Here is a 20,810-nt window from a genome sequence, read left to right as displayed (position 1 = left end):
CGGGATGCCCCTACACACTGTATTCAGGGGGAGCAGCCCTGGACAGTGCAATACCTCCCCCTGGACGCTAGATGGCCGCCCCCCTGGGCTGGTGTAGTGCCTCAGTTTCCCACAGGGCTCCCTGGGAATTGGAGTTGGGGGCAGCCCTGTTGGGTCCCGCAGGTACTGCCAGGGGGTGCTGAGTTTGGGACTCCTGAGCCCATGTGGACAACAGCTTCATCACACCTGGATCTCGGTGATCAAACACCTAGAGCACTTCCAGGTGACCTATAAAAGGGAGCCAGCAACCACCACTCATCGGCCAGAGTCGGGTGGAGGAAGACAAGGTTGTGAGGGAGGAGTGGTGGTGCCAGAGAAGAGTGTTTGTGTTTTACTGGTGCTGTACTGGTGTTTGGGACTGTGTTGTGGCTGGGGGGAGTACGGGGAAGACGTGCCCTCCAGCTGAAGAGGAATAAAAAATCCTTTTATTTTACACGTGCCTCCTGTGTCCAATCTGTGTTGGGCCAGGCGCTATATAGTGCCGTTTACAACTGTCATGATCCTTGTTTCTTGTTAACCCAACTGATTCACCCTCATTAGTCTTAAGGTTTCAATTTCTGGTTAAGCCTCTGCTCCTCAAAACAATAAATGAGCCAAACAGGTTCCTTTACGTGACATGGGGTGTTATTGGTCAAACAACAGGGCTGTGGGACAGTGTGCTAGGCATGCTATCCAAATTATAACTGCAAACAGAAACAGTGGAGGAAGCAAACACGAATATTGTTACAGAGATGAACACCGCCTGTTCAACACCTCACCCTGTCCTTGAAAGCAAAGTACAAGACCCCACAATGACCAGAAACTAGAAGTCCATCACAGTATAAAATTCTAACCCTCTCTTTAGGGCCAACATCCCTGAAGTGACCTGACCTCTTTAATGCTGAAGACCACTCGATGAACATGGAGTTTTATTCAGCAGATCGACGCAAGGATTTTGTCCTCGATTTTTCCAATATAATTGGTTTTCACTGGCATGAAGAAAGGAGGTAAAAACACAGAATTAACCATAAACAACACGTGCACTGACTTAAGCCAGCCACTATGGGGCACTGCCACAAGCACTGGGCAACGCCAGGAGACCATTGAGAACGAAGGTGGCACAAGGTGTAAGAGACTAAGCCAAGTTTACGACATTTGTTTGGGGTTACGTCACTGAGCTTGGCGCACTGGTGATTTGGAATCGTGGAGTCACCAGCATCGTAGCCCAATGGCCACTAACTGACTTACTGCCATCCATCATCTTTACACCTCGGAGTGTTGTGCTCTGGTAAATTGTGCATATTGTTTTGTAGTGCAACCTAAGCTAAATACAAAATGATTAATTGTTTTGGAATTTTTTTTTCCACCCACTTTAATCATGCACTTTATTTAAGGCTTTAAACCTACGAGTTTCACACTTTCCACATCAATTCTACTAATAAGATCTTCAAATTATGGAAATTGATAAAAATGGATGAAATGGGTACGGTAAATGGAATGACTGATGGGTTTTATTCAACGACCTACTCTGTCAACTGCCGCTTTTAGTATCTTCCATGGAAAATCTATTAACCAAACTGCTTGTGTACTTTGTTTGGCCTTTTTGCAGCATTTACGCTAAAATAAATGACATTACATCTTCTGCAACAGACCACTCAGGAGGAGAGGAGAGGGTAGGACCGCTGATACAATCAGTAGGTGGCATATAAACAACATGGCGTGACCAAGGACAAAAACCTATTGTTAGTAGTTTTATTTGGTACTTACTCAGGCAGCGGAGGTTGCAGCATAAAACGAGAATCGAAATCTTAAGACGGATGGACTTTGACTCTTTGGGCAAACTGTAGACAGTAGACTTGGATCACGAATGTGTACGACTTAAACAAAAAGCGCACCTCTTTCTTACTTTTCAGGAAGATCCTTCATTTTTTTACATTCTGATTTACCACATGCAACTCCAAGCTCTTAAACTGCAGACATTTTATCAATAGACCCACATACGATAAAAGCAGAACAGGTTGTGATGCCCCAGGTGCCCGCAGCCTGGGCATTGTCCTTTCCCCAGTATATCGATAGTGATGAAGTTGAGGGTGGACACGGCATGGCGGCATCTTTTCCAGTTCCCAAAAATCGAGCAGCTACTGAGCCGTGTAACAAAAGACATTTCTCAGTCCAATAAAGTTTGTTTTGAAAAGCTTTAGTGAAAGTTCGGTACTTTTCTATTATCGTGAAACAAATCGGTGGGGCCGCTGCCCTGGTTACTTAATTTTTGGTTTTTAAATTCTTAGACTGACCTACCCTCACCACATATACTAACCTTAAAGTTAGTGGGGGTGGCGCATAGTTACCTATAGGTCCCTAATGTTAATGTTCCCTTTGGGTACCTAATCTTAAAAACGATAATATGATTTGCGTCACGATAATAGAAAAGTACCGAAAATTCAAAGCAAAACAGTTCACACAAAAATAGAGAAAAAAGGTTATTACACGGGCAGGATGGATGACAAAAAAGGGAAAAATGTTTCTTCTGCAAACTTAACCTTTTCTTGTTAAACTTCAGTTGCTTTGTATACTTGAAGATTATTTCTCAATGGCAAATTTACATATGCTTTACTTAATATACGCAGTGCGTTCTGTACGTTACGGGAAATGGTTTAAAAACTGTATGCCCTCAACGCCTTACCAACTGCAAAGCAAATCATAAACTGAGACTAGTGGAGTCAGTGGGACAAGAAATAATTCGAATATTCCATTTATAATTTAGCTTGTTGAGGTTATGATAGAAACTCTCATTGACTATGCACTAATATACAGGCAAACATCTCTTCTCTCTATATATAAAATCCAACGTCTGTCTGTCTGTATGCCTGTCCGCTTTTCATGAGAGAACTACTTCATGGATTTAGATTGAGTCATTTTCTATAATTTGCTTGAACATTCCGGTTGATTTTGCGTCTTCGGTCATCGCGCTATGCATCAGAATTCTTTTGTGGTACCGATTTATTTGCACGAATCTGAGAGAGATGCTACAGACCAAGGGGGGTGGGGGTGGTGTAAATGGGACCCTCCTCACTCGCGTGCCAGCGTCAGGGCGCGTCTTACAGCCACTTAGCTAGCAAACGAGGGAACTACTTAACAGATTTAAATCGGGTCATTTTCTATAATTTGCTTGAACATTCCTGTTGATTTTGTGACTTCTCTCATCGTGCTAAGAATCAGAGTTCGCTCGCAGGAGCGATTTATTTGCGCTAATCCGAGAGAGGGAGGGAGGCTGCAGGCCGAGGGAAGGGGGTAAGCGTGACGTCAGGAGTGGGGGTCCGGGCAGGATCCACCTCACCCATGTGCCAGCCCCCATTCGAGTCAGTCTACCTGTTGCCACGTGTTGGAGTGCTTATCTAGTGATAACCTATTTGTTGATTGATTGTCCTGTTTCACTACTATGCGGGCGGAGCCACTGGGGACGGCTAGCATATATATAAAATCCAATGTCTGTCTGTCTATATGTGTGCCCGTTTTTAACAAGAGAACTATTTCACGGATTTAGATAAGTTTTTTTTTTCTAGATTTTGCTTGAACATTCCGGTTGATTTTGCGACTTCTCTCTTCGCGTTAAGTATCATAGTTCGCTTGCAGGAGCGATTTATTCGCACTAATCCAAGACAGAGGTTGCGGGCTGATGGGATCTGGATGGGGCCCTCCTCATTCACGAGCCAGCCTCCATTCGAGTCGCTCTACCTGTTGCCACTTGTTGGAGCGCACCTTGCCTCCACTTAGCTAGCAATAATTGTTTGTTTATTGATTTTTCAAGTTTGTCCTGTTTCACTACCATGAGGGCGGAGCCGCAAGGGACAGCTAGTTTTAACAAAATAATACAATACTTCCATCAATTTAAAACAACCTAAATAACTAACAAATGGCACTTACACAAGGACAATGAGGAAACAAACGACGAGGCTGGTGCAAAGTGCTCAGTGCACTTACAGGTATTTGCACAAATCCAAAGGCAGTGTCTATATTAATAAATATTCCGTAACAACAGAGCCATCATGAGAAAATTCAAATCAATTAATAAATAGTTTAATTAAATAGATAACACCAGGAATAAAACCAGACTTTGAATTCTCCCAAGGCTTTTCTCATCGTCTCACTCTGCTCACCACTGACGAATGCAGTCCTGGATCACCTCTCGTCCCTGCCATCTCTGTCAGTACCCGCTGGGACACTCAAGAGTCCTATTCCATCTTTTTAAATGTCTTATAAATGTACAGATCACACTGCTGTGCTTTACTGAATGCAGCCTGAGCAACTGATTAAATGAGATCAATTTGTGCTCAAATGACTGACAGACTGATTGTGAAACTGGTTTTAAACACGACATCATGATCTCCCGACTCGAATCCTGGGCTGGTGTATCTGGCTTAGCCCTCGACTGGTTCAGGTCATTTTTCTGCAACAGGACTCTCAGAGTCATGCTAGACGATTTTTCATCTGAATCAGTCCCACTCCCATGTGGGGTTCCCCAGGGTTCCATTTTAGGGCCACTACTTTTTTCAATCTACATCCTGCCTTTAGGTGCAATTTTTAGAAAGCATGCAATTTCATATCACCTATATGCTGACGACTGCCAAATTTATTTCTCCCTCAAGCCAACTGACTCCACCAAACCTCTCCTCGACTGCCTATCTGACATTAAGGACTGGCTGGCTGTAAACTTCCTTCACCTGAACGATTCAAAAACCGAGGTCATTGTTTTTAGTCCCGACTGCAAACAGGCTCCACCCCTTGGCCTCGTTTCTCTTCCCATTCCAGTAACTTCGTCTGTCTCCAATCTTGGAATCAAAATGGATACGTTCCTGAAAATGGATGCTCAAGTCAACAGCACAGTAAAATCCTGCTTTTTCCATCTAAGGCGAATAGCCAAACTCAAGCCTATTCTTTCTAACCACCTCCTGGAATCAGTAATCCATGCATTCATTACGTCCCGGCTTGACTACTCTAATTCCTGCCTTTTTGGTATCAGTAAAGCCACGCTTTCTAGACTCCAACTGGCTCAAAATGCGGCTGCAAGGCTTCTAACTGGAAGTAGCAGAATCCAACACATTTCACCAATTTTGAAAACCCTTCACTGGCTGCCGGTTAGATTCAGAATCGATTTTAAGATTCTCCTCCTAACCTATAAGGCATTAAATGGTCTAGCCCCCGCCTATTTGAGTGTCTTGCTCCATTGTCACAATCCCCCTCGTGTTCTTAGATCCACAGATCAGCTGCTCCTAACCGTTCCCAAGGCACGTTTTAAAGCTCGTGGTGAAAGGGCTTTCTCCGTCTGTGCACCCAGGCTCTGGAACTTCCTGCCCTTAGTGGTTAGGCAAGCCGCTTCAGTCGCCACATTCAAATCTCGCCTAAAAACGCACTTCTTCACATTGGCTTTTAATTCTTAACCTGTTTCATTTTCCACTTGCCTTTTGCTATTTTCTCTATTTTATTTGGTCCCTTGACCTGTTTTTAGTATCTCTGTTTTAATTCTCTCTTAATGTTTATTTTTAATATTTTGCTTTTAGTCCTGCTTGTTGTAACTGTACAGCGCTTTGGTCAGTTGTAATGCTGTGTTTTTAAGCGCTCAACAAATAAATATGGTATGGTATAGTAAAAACCTGCAGCAGCAGGGGGTCCCCAGGACTGAATTTGAGAACCACTGAATCAGAGTAGTAAAGATCAATCGTGTACATAAAAGGCCAAACAGGAAAACGAAATTGTAAAGTGCCTCACACAGGCAACTGTTTCCTTTAACGGTGTCCCAGAAGCCGCCAATAATACAGATCAAGTTTCTTGATGAAACTGCTATGATAGGAGTGCTTTTCAAATACCAAAAGGATGTGAGACCTTGATAAAGACCCATAAAAAAGTAACTAGGGCTTTAGAATAGGCCTCACCCCATGCAGTCTGACTACCCAACTCCAAAGGCAGGCTTCACGAAAATATCAAAAAGGCCCTTCAAGAGGGAGGAACTGTAAAAACCTCCAGCTCCAGAGGGACATGGCCAATGTTAAAGTTTTATAAATGAAGAGATTTATCAGAAAATCAGGCACAAAATGGTGTCACGCGTGCTGAGGGAGTGTATTGGGGGGCTCTGAGCATGAAGACATAGCAAGGATGGGTTGGGAGACAGCTTGTGTACTGACTTCTCTTCCTTTTCCAGCTTCCAGTTCTATCAAGGGCACAGACGACACCACCAGAGGCTTCTGGGAGTCTCACCTTTTCAGCGCTATAGAATATACCTGAAAGGCAAACTGTTATTTGGTGTTCCTTCTTTTTTTCGTTACTTCATTAGCTTTGCAGTTAATAACTGGGGATCTCAGGGAGAACCCAACACTTCACAGTGCCTTGTCCTGTACATTCCAACAATGTTAAAAAGGCAAAGGAAAAGCAAAACAGATTTGATTACAAAGGCCATCCTGAGCAAACAACTCCAATCTGAAATCCAGTAAACCGTAATCCAAAAAACAGAAGCAACAAATCCAGAAACCAGAATTATCAAAGATGAGCATTACTTGCAAACTCCAACAACAGCCAATCAATGAACCACTAAAGGACCTTCTGCACGGCCTCACATATATACGAAACGCATGGGCTGGTGTCCCTACTGGGGTTGGCCCAAGTCCCTTAACTGGCAACCAAGGTTATTATAGTTTTGCCTTTTTATATTAGTTTATATTTCTATATTTTTTCTGACCTTACTTGGAAATTCAGTTTAGTTTTAGTTTTCCTTCATCATGTATTTTTAGTTTTAATTTAGTTATTTTTCACAAAAACATTTCTATTTTATTTTTATATCTATTAGCTTCAGTTTTTGTTTTAGTAGTTATGGTCTGGTTAAAGAGCTACTACGAAGTTTAGTTTTGTGTCACAATCATACAGAATTGTACACTTAACGGGTTAGGGTACAAGTTTAGAACCTTACTACATAACATTTCTTACTATCTGGTTTTGTTTTTGTCTGGTAAAAATAAACATAATCAAACCTAAATACTGAACATGAACAATTTTACACAATTTTATAATTTTTAAAAATATTTTCTATATCTTTTGTGCTGAACAAATGTGCGCTGATCGTTGCCATCTTTTTCTCTTTTATTGCCCAGAATGAGCCAATTTGTAATGAAATTTAGGTGGATTTTAAGATTTAAGGGTTTTTTTTTTTTACTTTAAATGTCTATACCACACAACATATTCTGCTCCAAGACAATGTGCTTATAATGAATGCCTTCAATATTACATTCAAAAATCTCCCATACTGGGCTTTGTTATTTTGTACCAGCCATATTGGCGCAAATGCTGTGTGAACATCTGTTAAAAGTTACAAGGGTTAAAGACTAACAGCAAGAATATTCATTTAAAAAATGAAAACTAAAAATATTTTTAGTAAATGATTATTTTATTTCAGTTAGTCTTTCCAGCTACTTTAATAGTTTAGTTTAAGTTTTTCATTTCGGCTTTGTTAATTATTTTATTTCGGTTTACGAAAACATCTTTTTAATAACAGTTTCAGTTTTGATTTTAGTTTTCATTAACTATAATTAACCTTGCTGGCAACACAACGGACAGTTAGGATGAGGCTCCGACTCAAGGCTGTATGCTCCCCTGACCCGCTAGATGGCATGGGCTTTGGCACCCATTTGGACATCCGCAGGGAATGCTGGGAATTGTAGTCCGGTAGCACAGCCCTACTGGAGTCTGTGGGTTGTGTTATGGGGTGCTGTGGGGTGTTACACTCCCGACTGTTTGTTCTTCCAAAAGGTGAAGCCCTGGCACTGAAAGTACTCCTGGGTCTTCAATAAGAGAGGCCACACTGCCTTGTCCAGGTGAGTCAGAACCAGGAGAGGAGACAGGCAACACTCACCTGGGAGGAGCAGCAGTGAAGAGGAGAGAACGAAGAGTATTTATAATTGCTGTGTGGAGACATTTCTTTAAAATAAAACCCTTTGTTTTGAACCAAGGACTTGTCTGTGCTTTTGTGTTTGGGGCTCTGTAGGACCCCCTGTTGATCACAATAGGTTGGGGACGGACCTTCACTGGTGACAAGAGGATGGCCCTGCCTCCTGGGGGATTCCACCTACAGAAACAAGTGAATATAAGAAAACAACACAAAACACACAAGAACGAGTTAATAAATAAACAGAACAATACTAACAAAATGTATACAAGTAATGAAAATACATAAAAATAATACATCACAAATTACAAAAGAAATGAAAATAAATGTAAGCCATGTGCTCCCTGTCTAAAACTGCTGTGCTTCGAGGAAAAAGAGTGAAGGATTTTAAAAAGCAGCCAGGAGAAAAGACAGAAATGGGTTCAATACCAGGAGATCTAGAATTAGAGCAACCAAATCAAATATGAGACAGGAATGAGGGCAAAAATATTGAACTGGAAAAAAGTGTTAAGAAAAGTATGAGTAATAGCCAAGAAAGACTTGAATTTGAATACGGATATGACCGTGAGGTGAACTTTTATCCCGTCGGATATGTGATTGATGGAGCATGACCTCAGAGGATAAACCCCTAACAATGGGGAACTCAAAAATGGCGGTGGAAATGATCCAAAAAAAATTTTCACAAAAACAAAAAACTAAGCCACAAGGTGAAAAACTAAGTGTCACCACCAAAATCCTTGTGGAACAAAACACTCAAACCGAGTGCAAATTTGAACCAAAAGAGCCAGGGAAAAAAAAGAAAAATGAACTTGCCAAATTACACAACAACAACATTTATTTATATAAACACTAGCAAAATACCCGCGCTTCGCAGCGGAGAAGTAGTGTGTTAAAGAAGCAATGAAAAGAAAAGGAAACATTTTGAAAATAACGTAACCTGATTGTCAATGTAATTGTTTTGTCACTGTTGTGAGTGATGAGTGTTGTTGTCATATATATATATATATATTTACACACACACATAAACATATATATATACATATCTATACATATACACATATATACATACATATATATCTACATATATACACACACATATATAAACATATATATACATATACATACATATCTACATATATACACACACAGCTATTTCAGTATCAGTGCAATCGCTGTTTGTTAAAACAGTTGACTCCGCTCTTACGTGCAATAACAAATCAAATCATTCAGTTGTCTTTGCTCAGATGTCATTTTAGAGCTGGACGCCTGGCATCTTTTTGGCCACAAGTTCGTTTCTGTTTGGTGTGAGGTTCTGTGTTGTGGAGATTCTCAGGATGGATTGCAGGTGCTCATCAGTGAGGCGACTCCTGTGTGCTGTTTTGTTAGTCTTTATCACTGAGAAGAGCTTCTCACACAGATATGTGCTACCAAACATACACAAGGTTCGAGCCGCATGTAGACGGACTTTTTTTGTTCTTCAAAGTCACCAAAGCGCCGTGCAAACTCAGTGCACAATAACTCTAGTAAGCGGTAAGTGTTCGGCAAGGCAGCTGAAGCGCTGCATTATGGGATCTGTAGTTTATTGTGTTACCAGCGCTTCATATACCCGGGCCATTAATAACAATAATACAGTATATAAAATGATCTCGGGCGGATATAATTACGCCGGGCGGATGTGGCCCATGCCCTTGAGTTTGACACATATGGACTAAATAGAACTTGAAAAGATATATTTTTCAAATGTGATCGCGCAATTCAGATAGAGTTGGCAAGACTACAGCCTGCATGCCTCAATGAGTCATCCTCCCTCGCTCTTACTTTTTACCGTTCATCTAATGAATACACTGAGTATGGCTTTACCAAAACAATCATTGATGGCGAATAAAGTATCCATTATTCGAGTATGTAGATCGGGTTATATATATATACATATATATATACCAGCGTATCAGCGAGAAGTAGTGTGTTAAAAAGGTAGAAAAGAAAAGGGAACATTTTAAAAATAGCGTAACATGACTGTCAATATACAGTATTTGTTTTGTGAGTGTTACTGAGTGTTGCTGTCATCAAGGATTTGATTATCATTATTTCTTTCAATCAGGTTCGTATTTGTAGGATGTGTTGTGTTCAAGTTACATTCCGTGTTTGTCAATCGTTGTAAAGATGACAGGTTTCATTCATCGATTCGTTTCTTACTGCATCAATAAACAGCTCGTCTTCTTCTTTATCTGAGACCTGACACACTGCATGCACGGGTTTTTACACTGTCTTCCTTTAGCGGGACATTGACTTTTTCCACCGTGTGCTTTGTTTCGCAGTAGCTGGATTTATGAATATGCTTATCAGACGCTTCATATTTTTGCTGCCTTTTCAATTGTGTAATTCGGTTTTGTTCAGCTCTTTGGAACTGTTGCTTTTATCTGTGCACTGCGTCAGTTCACGTGAGCCACTCGGTGTACTTGCATCGAAGGTTCCCAGCTGTGCTGGTGCCATCTCGTGCTATGTCCATAGCTTTATTTAATGTTACCTTAGTCCTGGCACTTAAAACTTTCACTCGCAGTTTCGCTGAGTTTGTGTCAAACACCACCCTGACCATCTCATCTTCCTCTCCATAAGCACAGTCCTTCACCCGTGAATATTTACCCGTGGCAGTTTGCTATTGGATTGCCGCTGACGGACGGCCTTATATGGGCAGGCACTAAATTACAAACGCCAGCAGCAGCCTGTCTATGAACTTAATTTAAAGTGTAGGTTTACATCGTGCTTTGTTTCCGAAGTAGCAGAACTCATGAATATGGTTGTATATGTCACTCGCTCGCTTCTTATTGTTTCGCTGCCTTCTCAATTATATAATGCATGTTTTCTTGAGCGCTTTTTTGAAGTCTTCCTGGTTTTCTATGTACTGCGTGATTACGTGGGAGGCGTGATGATGTCACACGAAACTCCGCCCCCACGGCGTTGAAGCTCATCTCCATTACAGTAAATGGAGAAAAACTGCTTCCAGTTATGACCATTACGCGTAGAATTTCGATATAAAACCTGCCCAACTTTTGTAAGGAAGCTGTAAGGAATGAACCTGCCAAATTTCAGCCTTCCACCCACACGGGAAGTTGGAGAATTAGTGATGAGTCAGTGAGTGAGTGAGTGAGGGCTTTGCCTTTTATTAGTATAGATAACGTTAATTTTCACTCGTATGCAGATGACACCCAGCTATACCTTTCATTTAGATCAAATGAAGTTTCCTGGATGTTGTCTTTAATAAGTTGTGTTAGTAAATTAAAGGAGTGGATGAATGAGAACTACTTGTCTTTAAACAGAGATGTTAATTGTTGGAGGGAATGACGCTGATCACAACAATATTCTGTCATCATTTAACTCAGTTGGGATCTCCATTATTTTTACTAAATCAGTCCACAATCTCAGAGTTATCTTTGACTCTAGCAGGTCATTTAAAGCGCATATTACAAAGTTGTCCAAATCATGTTTCTTCCATCTTAAAAATGTTGGGAAATTAAAGCGCTTTCAAAATAAATGGGATTCTGAGAAATTGATTCCTGCATGTATTTCTAGTAGGATTGACTACTGCAATGCGGTGTTCACTGGATGTTCACACTGTTCTTTATACAGCCTCCAGTTAATCCAAAATGCTGCTGCGAGAATTATTACAAGAACAAGAAAATACGAACACATAACTCCAGTTCTTAAATCCTTACACTGGCTCCCGGTTAAGTTTAGGTTAGATTTCAAAATCCTCCTTTTAACATATACAGCATTAAATGGCCGAGGTCCGGCTTACTTGTCTGAACTTATCATGACTTACAAACGAGAACGTACATTAAGATCTTAAGATGCCAGTCTGCTTATGATTCCAAGGATTAATAAAATAACTGTGGGAGGTCAAGCTTTTAGTTACAGGGCCCATAAACTGTGGGATGGTCTGTCTGCTACTATAAGAGATGCCCCTTCAGTCTCAGGCTGAAGACTCACTACTTCAGTTTAGCACACCCTGACTAGAGCTGCTGATTAACTGTACAGACTGCATCTCTGTTGTTAGTCATTAACATTAAAACATAAGTAACATGATGGTTATAATTGGATAATAACCCTCACCTATTCTGTTTCTCTTCTTGGTACTCAAATGTGGCATTTGGTGCCATGGCCTACCTGCCAAGTTGTTTTGCCTGCCTAAGGTAAAGTCATCCCTGATGGAGGATCACAGGAATCTTGGGAAAGAGGGGTCCGTTCATCGGATTAGAGCTATTTCAGCTGTGGAATGGCCAAGTGGGGGAGGCAGCTTGATGGATGAGGTCTTCAGGACTCTAAACAAATCCAAATCATATTATGCGATATCATCTAATGTTAAATTCTACTCCATACTTCTAAAATGTTTTATTTTTATACTGTATTGAGGATTTGTTCTGTTCTGTGTATTGAATTGTATTGTATTGACCCCCTTCTTTTTGACACCCACTGAACACCCAACCTACCTGGAAAGGGGTCTCTCTTTGAACTGCCTTTCCCAAGGTTTCTTCCATTTTTTCCCTACAAGGATTTTTTTGGGAGTTTTTTCTTGTCTTCTTATAGAGTGAAGGCTGGGGGGCTGTTAAGAGGCAGGGCCTGTTAAAGCCCATTGCGGCACTTCTTGTGTCATTTTGGGCTATACAAAAAAAAAAAAAAAAATACAAATTTATTTCTAGAGCACATTTTCATACAGAAGATGTAGCTCAAAGGAGCTAAATATATATATATAAATAAAATTAGGCAATACTAATTACTGTATATACTTGTAGATAAGTTCTCCCATGGATAAGTCAGGGCTTGATTTTACTGTAAAATTTCCAGTATTTTATAATGTCAGTCGTATAAGTCAAATGAGGACAACTTGCGCTATTGGTCCAAGAGATTACGATATGCCAACGCCCACCTGAGAGAGTAACCACGGAGCACACAGCCTTGTCTTTTCTATGTATTGTGCCTACGTGACCACACGGTAATACTGAACTATTCCAAAGTGACATTTGCACTTTTTAGTGTTTTTTGTGTTGTAGCGGTGCTACATGATTAATGTCGTCATAAATGTATTTTGTGCTGAGTCCCATCTTTCGGATCGTTGTCCTGTTCCATGGTGTGTATGTGTCTATGTAAATATGCTCCCCTGGAAACAATTGGGGGAAGGATAACACTGTGGAACTGTGGCCCCTCACGATAATTAGTAGATTCATGCCTAATGGACTATCTTACAGACAGACCTCAGTATGTGCATCTCGGGAACTGCTGGTCTGACATTGTGGTCAGCAGCACAGGAGTGCCGCAGGGGACTGGACTTTCTCCGGTTCTGTTCAGCCAACATACATCGGACTTCCAATGCAACTCAGAGTCCTGCCACGTGTAAAAGTTCGCTGATGACACTGCTATGATGGGCTGCATCAGGAGTGGGCAGGAGGAGGAGTATAGGAACCTAATCAAGGACTTTGTTAAATGGTGCAACTCAAACCACCTACACCTGAACACCAGCAAAACCAAGGAGCTGGTGGTGGATTTTAGGAGGACCAGGCCCCTCATGGACCCCGTGATTATCAGAGGTGACTGTGTGCAGAGGGTGTAGACCTATCAATACCTGGGAGTGCAGCTGGATAATAAATTGGACTGGACTGCCAATACTGACTATACTTCCTTAGAAGGCTGGTGTCCTTCAACATCTGCAATAAGATGCTGCTGATGTTCTATCAGACGGTTGTGGTGAGCGGAGGGGTGGGGAGGCAGCATAAAGAAGAGGGACACCTCACACCTGGACAAACTGGTGAGGAAGGCAGGCTCTATTGTAGGCACACATCTGGACAGTTTGACATCCATGGCAGAGCGACGGGAGCTGAGCAGACTCCTGTCAATCATGGAGAGTTCACTGCATCCACTGAACAGGATCATCTCCAGACAGAGGAGCAGCTTCAGCGACAGACTGCTGTCACCATCCTGCTCCACTGACAGACTGAGGAGACCCCACACTATGCGACTCTTCAATTCCATCCGGAGGGGTAAACATTAACATTATACAACGATATTGTCTATTATACCTGGCTGGCACCCTCCACCTTGCACTTTTTAACTTACACTGCACTTTTATTGCTCTTTAATTAATTGTTTGTATCAGTATGCTGCTGCTGGAGTATGTGAATTTCCCCTTGGGGATTAATAAAGTATCTATCAATCAATCAGTCAATCAATCAATCAATCAGTCAGTCCTGTCAATTCCATTACCTGTATCTGATTATTTCCTATTTAAATGGAAGGACGGGAAGAAAAAAAAGAAAGACATCTCGTTCTCCCAGACCGCCATTTCATTACAGAGTCAGGAGAAAACCCCGATTCAAATCATTCACCCCTTTGTCTACCTGTCACTTTCAATGCCCAACAACAACATCTTTGCACCGCAAAACCCCGGGATTCTGGATCACGCCACGCACCGAGGATGAGCACAGTGAGACTGTTTATTGTTGTTTGGGAAGAGAAGCGAGCCATCATTTTCATCCGTGTAATTTCCGTAGGACTACTTTTACAGCTAAACCAGGTTCAAAAACATGATCCATTTTCCGTGAAATCTTCTGGACTTTTATGTGCGCTCCGTGCTTTCTGTGTGTCTTTAGTGAGTTTGTGTTCAGTGTGGGGTCAAAGGAGGGTTTGTATTCTACATTAATTTTGTGCTGCACTTTTTCTATTTTATTATTATTACTTTCTGCCGGACAATTTTGAGGTTGAATGCTATGTCGGGGTTGGTTGGTGTGTGATATATATATTGTTTGGAGATTGTTCATTTCTTTTTTTATCAACATATACTCATTTTATTATTTTACATACTGTTTGTTTTTTGGCTTATTTTTGATCGTCGATTGGGGAAATTTATTTGGAAGAAGTACGGCTTGTTGGGTATACTGTCCTCAACTTGCCAGGCCTCGTGTCTTGGTGGTGTAACTGCCGGTTTTGGAGAATGAGTCGGCCGTTACAGAATCTCACACCCTCAAATTCCTTTATCTACGATGAAGCGTTCGATCAGAAGATAATATGAAGCTGGTTGTAAATTAAAAGTTGTTGAAGTGGCAAAAGAAATTGGTAACTGCACTGCTGCAACAAAATTCGATGTGTCTGAGAAACTGGTGCGAGATTGGAGGAGGCAAGAATAAGATGTAAAAAAAATAATGAACTGTCGCATTTTTGAACGGGCGTAGAAGTCGAGGTTTGATTTTCTGATTGATTTTTCGGGTTTCAAGACCCGACTTATACTTGAGTATACATGGTACACACAGAATAAAAGTAAGATCCGATGGCCAGGGAGGACAGAAAAAATGAAAAAAAAAAAAACTCCAGATGGCTGGGGGATAAAAACAAAACAAAAGCTGCAGGGGTTCCAGTCCACGAGACCACCCAGCCCAGCCCCCTCTGGGCATTCTACCTAACATAAATGATGTCAGTTGAATCAGAAACGTAAGCGACTTGGATTGTCTGGACCAGATGTGCCAGAGTGCTTAAGGAGTTTAGTGAGCTGATACAGCCAAGTGAATGTCTGTGGAATATTCTAGAAGCGCATATTTCTTATTAATGTGGTACATTACTTACTATTCCATGGGCACACTGCTGGTTGTGATGGTGACATTCTCTGGTGTGTAAGATCTGACCAAACCTGGAAGTTATAATGGACACTAAAGAAGACTGCGACTGTCGCGCCCGCTTTATCATGACTGACGCCCTTCTTGGTCCAATCTTCAACACAGCTCCACAAATTCTCTGACGTCAGAACTTGAATGCTAAATTAAAAAAAAAAAAAAATGACAAGTTAGCTTCCATATTACAGAACTTTATTTACCTTTTGTTACAAACAGGATGAGGTGATGGTGTTCAAAGGGGAGACTCCAAGCTGTTTAAAGAGACTTTGCCCTTTAGTCCCAAATGAGACTCTGGAATGCCATTGTGGTCTGAGGTGTCTGGGCCGATCAAGCGCTTCTTTCTCTTTATTGTTTGTTTATCTGCTATTTTCACCCACAGAGTAAAAAAGAGAGAGAGATAAGAAAGTAAGGCTCGCCAACGACTGGGGGGCAGTCGGGGAGTTTCTGCCAGGTAGCCGCCCTCTAAGTCAGACATCAATCCAAAAAAATAAATACAAAAAAGGAAGGAAAGCAATCTCTCAGTCTGTCTGTGCTGCCGGAGATCAGAGCGATGCTCCGTCTGGCAAACACGCTCGAGGGCAGACAGACGGAGCTGCTCACAAGAGTTGTTCGGGGGGTCAGGCCGGCGCTCGGTAAACACCTTTCCACCCCGCTGAGCCAGCCTGAATCATGTTTGATGCTGAAAAAAGGGAGAATGCTGGCTATCTGGGAAAGAGATCTGTTTACAGATGCTCCAGAGATGGCTGCCAGTTCCCAGAGATTTTGTCAGAAGAAGTGCAAGTTTAAACACGGTACTGTTGCTAAGATTCATTGGGCATGCAACGAAAAAACAAGGGATCCTGATGACAGAAACGTACAGTGAATTTCACTCTCAAGTAGGCAGCAGACACGCAGCGGCCACTTTATTAGGTCCTCCACCATACAGCCAGCCTTCTACTCCAAATTACCAATCAAGTGTCTGAACACGAGGGACACATACATTACAATGGACAAGACAGCAGATCAACACGACTGTGGGTGCTGGACATGGTGGCTCTCGCTGCCCTCCTGGGATTTTCACACACTTCAGTCTCTTAGGGTTTACAGAGAATGGGATGATAAAAAAAGAAATATCCAGTTCTGTGTTTCGAAAACACCTTGGTCTTAGCTGCCTCGAAAGCTTGCATTTGAAATCTATTTAGTTAGCCAATAAAAGGTGTCATTTCACCCTACTTTCTCCTGTATCAATCTATGGCTAACCCGGTACAACACTCTGCTACCTTAACTAGTAGTGAGAGGAGAGCGTGGAGAGCCATCTAAACTACAAGCCCACAAATACTCAAATTAACAGTCGGTGGGCACCTCTGAGCAGTAAATACAATGGACCAATGAAGTGAAGAAGAAGCCATAGCAGCAAAGGGGTCCCACCAATTACCTCAGGCCACAGTGGGCACCAAAACTGGACTGGACAAACACCGGAAAAATGTCACCTGGTCTGATGAATGTCAACGTCTGCCGAGACGCGCAGATATAAGGATCAGCTTACGGTGCCAACGGGAGGAATGAAAGGACCCATCCTGCCTCGTATCATCAGTACAGGCTGGTGCTGGTTGTGTAAGGGTGTTGGGAATGTTTTCTTGGCATGCGTTAGGACTCTTTTAGGAGTACTCCACCCAGAAATTGTATTTTTGTGTACGCTACTTACTCCATGTAGTTTGATGTGATGCCTGAGAAAGGTTTTTAATCTCAAGCTTTCATGCGGAATGGAGAGAACCAAGTTTCTGATATAAAAGGGGTCTATGGTGACCACAGCTGGACAACAGAAAATAACAGAAGGCAATACCCAAAATTCCATGAAAAAAAACGTCGCATAATATGGCCGGTGGGCGGCACAGTGACACGGTAGTAGCGATGCTGCCTCGCAGTAAGGAGACCCGGGTTCGCTCCCAGGTCCTCTCTGAGTGAAGTTTGCATGTTCTCCCCGTGTCTGCGTGGGTTTCCCCCCACAGTCCAAAGACATGCAGGTTAGGTGCACTGGCGATCCTGAACTGTCGTGTGTGTCCTGCGGTGGGCTTGCGCCCTGCCGGGGATTTGTTCCTGCCTTGCGCCTTGTGCTGGTTGGGATTGGCCCCCGTGACCCTGTGTTAGGATATAGCGGGTTGGACACTGACTGACTGACTGGCATAATCCAGCCGTCAAATTGTCTGGTATGCATTTTGATTTAAATATTGTTAAGTAAGCCTCTTTCGGAAAACGCTCAGAACACGCTTAGATGTGACTGAGTATTTTAATTACAGCCCTGTCCCGTCCCCCCCCCCAATGCCACCCCTAACCCCCTACTGGTATACAGTCCAGCCCAGTAACCACTCATTCACTGGCTAACACCGCACTCCATGTCACATCAACATAAAGTGTGCACTGAGAGTGAAAAACGGGACCAGCCTCGTGCCGTTCGTATCCAAGGTGCTTCTGCCAGCAGACGGTCAAGTCACCCATGATGACTAGCGATAAATAAGCCTGAGGTACTCCATTGACGGCTCACGTTATGAACAGGAACGACAGTTCAAATGCTCATTCGCGCCTGAGCCTCTTCCATTCCCCTACACAAACTTGTTTTCTGGAGGTGCTTTATTGAACAATATTTGAGCCAGAAATGTGGTCTCGTCTGTTATTTATTTCTTTATTCATTTCATTTACTAGGGGGCTTTACCCCCTGCTTGCTTCGCTCACCATTCCCCTGGCCTCCGCTACGCTCCAGCCTCTTTTGTGGTTCTGCTGCTCGCGTATGGGGATGTGGATGACAGTCGTTGTCCAGTGTCAGTCACCATAGACACCTATTATATCATAAAATGTATTATCTTCACTTTGTGTGGTGGGATGGCGCCCTGCCCATGGTTTGTTTCCTGCCTTGCACCCTGTGTTGGCTGGGATTGGCTCCAGCAGACCCCCGTGACCCTGTAGTTAGGATGTAGCAGGCTGGATAATGGATGGATGGATGGATCTTCGTTTTGCACAAAAACATTTTTCCAGGCCATAAGTATAAACTATATGGGGTGTGACTACATGAGGGTGACAGAGATCCCCGAACCACGGTTCCAGTAATACGCCATACGTAAGCAGAATAAAATAAAGGATTTTTTATTCTTCTCCCAGGCACTTTCTCAATCCTCTCTCAATCCCAAGCCACGATAATACAATAAATGATACATCAAAATAATTCTTCCTCCTTCTCCACTCGCCCACTGCTCCCTTTAAAGTGAACCCGGGAGTACTTGACATGTGACTTGATGTGGCCTGTTGTGAGCACTTCCGGGTTATGCACAAACCAAGGATGTCCTTCTCTGTCATCCCCTAGGGATCCTTACAGGGCCGCACTTCCAGACTCCAACTCCCATGTAGCCCTGGGGCGTGTCCAGACTGGGATTCTATGTGAGGAACACTGCCACCTAGAATAGTGGTAGATGAACTGCTCCCCTACTCGTTTCTGCAGTCTTTGGACATCCTGATCAGTACTGGAATAATAAGACATCCCGGCTGGGATGTCCTAATGGAAGGATGGAGTAAGGAATCCTCTTCTGTCTCGGGTGGGACACCCATCTGTCCCTTGGGGCACCTACAGGGGTAAATAACATGTAAGGAAAATATGCATTTTGGATGGAGTATTCCTTCAATACTTGCTGTGCAACTTCAAACTTCCACAATGCTTAGCGTTCCTAAGCACTGCTGCTGACCATGTGCAACCCTTTATGGCCGTAGTCTGTCCTTTTTAAAATGGATGCTTGTAGATATGAAACTGAACTAAGCTTACTGCTCAGTCAACGCGTCTCAAACCAAAATGGCCACTTTTAGGATGAGATGGAATGATTGGTTCATTGCATAGATTTACTGTATGCCCAGAAAGAACTTATTCAAGCAACTGAAGGTGGACCTGACAAAATGGTCAGAGAAAAACAGACAGACAGAGGGAGAGAGAGAGAGACAGCTGTCTCGTCTTCAGAAATAAAATAAACATTTCTAACAGTTAGGTCATCCCTCAATCTCAGTTTCCCAGCTCAGCCAGAGTGCTGGTCTACTAGATTTCCATTTACTTATTTGGCTGAGGCCTTTATCCAGGGTGACTTATAACATTTCTGATACAACCAGTTTAATTTCTTCTTTATGAAGAGGTAAGGGAAGTGACGCCGAAGGTGGTAGGGATGAGAATGGCGCCCGTACGCATGTGCCACACGGCTGCCCTGCTACATTAAAATAAAAAGAGTAATAAAAATCATCACCCTGAAAGCGGACAGTAGAGCTCACGTAGTATATGTGTACCAAATCTCAGTTTGCGAGCCACATGTGATTTAAAATCCTGGACAGACAAACGGACAGCCACGGTAGCGTATTATATAAGAAGATTAGCAGCCAAACAATAATGAGACACGAAACGAGCCGCCGCATGACCAGCTCACCTGCGCTCGTCACACAATATCTGAAAATAAAGAGAGGTGATGGCCTCAGTAAGGCTGATCTGCTCAGGTCACCAAAACATCTTGACAGTGTTCTTACCAAACAAAATAGAAAATTCAACAGTTTTGGAAATTTATTTATTTATAAAGCACTTTAAAAACAAAACCAAGGCTGACCAAAGTGCTGTACAATAAAAAAAAAGAAAAACCCAACATATCAGACACACAAAACCAAAGGGTAAAAGAAACAGAAACACATAAACACATAAGAACTGAAGAGATTCTTAATAAAAAGTATACAGAAAGCCAACATATCATGCTGGGTTAAAAACCAGAGAGTAAAAATGTGTTTTTAAAAAGGATTTAAAGACAGCGAGCGAAGGAGCCTGCCTAACGTGCAACGGCAAATCGTACCAGAGTTTTGGGGGCTGCCACTGAAAAAGCTCGATCACCTCGGAGTTTGCATCGTGCCTTGGGAACACGTAAAAGCATCTGGGCTGCTGACCTGAGAGAGCGAGACAGACGGTACGTAAGGGTGCAGCAGTTCCGACAAATAAAGTGTCGGTATTAAAACCATTAAAAGATTTAAAAACAAGTACAAGGATCTTAAAATGGATTCAAAAACGAACTGGAAGCCAGTGAAGGGATGCCAAAATCAGGGTAACGTGCTCATGCTTTCTTGTGCCAGTTCTCTTCTCATTAAGAGATTGGCTGAAGTTTGAAATCCCAGTTTAGCTGCTCACCTGTCGGCTCGTTTTACATCTCATTTAATGAAGAAAG

The 20,810-nt window shown here is 42.4% G+C and overlaps 1 protein-coding gene across 1 annotated transcript in view; it reads right to left on the bottom strand.

Annotated features, from left to right (window-relative positions):
* The window catches only part of LOC120541205 (protein Hook homolog 2-like), a 154,203-nt gene that overhangs the window by 116,091 nt on the left and 17,302 nt on the right, over nucleotides 1-20,810 (bottom strand). The window contains exons 3-4 of the mRNA XM_039772627.1: nucleotides 15,557-15,744; nucleotides 7,916-8,128 (exon numbers count right to left, since the gene is read on the bottom strand). The gene's annotated coding sequence lies outside the window, so the exon portion shown is untranslated. The remainder of the gene's footprint in view (nucleotides 1-7,915; nucleotides 8,129-15,556; nucleotides 15,745-20,810) is intronic.

Source organism: Polypterus senegalus, chromosome 12, assembly GCF_016835505.1.
Source record: "Polypterus senegalus isolate Bchr_013 chromosome 12, ASM1683550v1, whole genome shotgun sequence".
NCBI classification, from domain to species: Eukaryota; Metazoa; Chordata; class Cladistia; order Polypteriformes; family Polypteridae; genus Polypterus; species Polypterus senegalus.
The sequence above is the reverse complement of the archived record's forward strand: the minus strand, read 5'-3'. Positions and strand labels throughout refer to the sequence as shown.